Genomic DNA, 1,495 nt, shown 5'->3' with positions numbered 1-1,495 from the left:
GATTTTTAGACAAAACAAAATCGTTTCAAGATAGTTTTATGAAAAACACATGGAAAAATTCACGTGGCCTCGCTCTGATACCACTTGTGGGTTAATATCCGTATACTACCCTTTAAATTTAGGACTATAACGTAAATTTAACATGCGAATATCGTCATAAAACATAAATACAATATAGAAACGATAAGGAATTAGAATCAACCTCGGGTCCTTATAGTGCGGCGTAAAGAACAGAAATCAAATGAGATTCCCTCCTAATTGTTGCACCCAAGACCTTGTCCGAGATATGCCCTTGTGCTAGAACGTGTTCTCCGATTGCCTTGCAATATAGGGAGAACTTGTTGTGAGTTTTTCTCGAGATGTGAGATCTCGGTTTCAGAGAGGAATTAATCTCTAAAACCCTAATTCTCTTCACTAATGATGATTAGGTCTAAACAAGAAGGAGGAGGCTCTCCTTTTTGTTCTCCTAATTCGCCAAGCCGAGTCCATGGGGAGGAAATGGGCTTTTCCATTTCCTCTTCTATTTGACTCGTAGTCCGAACCCCAATGACTAAATGTATATGACGCGGTTTGATTATAAACTGTTATCGGTTATCGGAAATTAAGGCATCAGCTAATAACACGGGTTAGCTGAATTATTAATTCGTGTCCGACAAAAACAATATTGTATAATTATATTCAATATACATTTAATTAAATATAAATCGTTTTATATTTAATTTTACGAATTAACTGGTTAATTCGCCTTAGCCCATGATATTTAATCCGTATTAAATATAATATCTCAACATCACATATTTGACTAATTACTAGTCAAATAACTCGGACTAACCGGTTAGTCAATCTTGCATCTACATGACAAGTATTTTCATACCGTCACATCTCTCGAACGTATCCTATAGGTGTGACTTTTAGGGACCAGTTGATCACCGCCATCTGTATGACAATAACGTCAAACTTATCTAGCAAGCCAACCGTTATTGATAAACGTGGATCAACTGATAATAATACCAAAAGTATGCCCTTTGATCCTTTTAGAGGTTTATAAGTCCTTGCACTAACTGTTAAGGACACCAACCCCAACAAGCTATCCCATGAATCTCGACTCATACCTGATCAAAAACTGCTCACCATCCCCAAATGGATCACTACAGTTTTTAAAACAATAAACGGGGTCAGTATAAATCACACAATTTATATAACTCAACAATACAACAAACAATACAGCTCAATCGTCAACCAAGTGGTGTTAGTCCAGTGGTAGCCGGGTTAAACCTTGAAGCTTGCAGAAATGCAGGAGTTGAGAGGTCCCGGGTTCGACTACCAGCTGGGGCGATGATCACATGGCCACTACAGCCCCCGAAGGGGGTGGCTTACATGGTCCATGTGGTGGTGCGGGAATGCATGGGCCCGGGGGGGATTCAACCCCCTCGTCATCAAAAAAAAAAAAAAAATACAGCTCAATCATCACAGATATACTCCGAACTCCATCATC

Source organism: Silene latifolia, chromosome X, assembly GCF_048544455.1.
Source record: "Silene latifolia isolate original U9 population chromosome X, ASM4854445v1, whole genome shotgun sequence".
NCBI classification, from domain to species: domain Eukaryota; kingdom Viridiplantae; phylum Streptophyta; class Magnoliopsida; order Caryophyllales; family Caryophyllaceae; genus Silene; species Silene latifolia.
The sequence above is the reverse complement of the archived record's forward strand: the minus strand, read 5'-3'. Positions refer to the sequence as shown.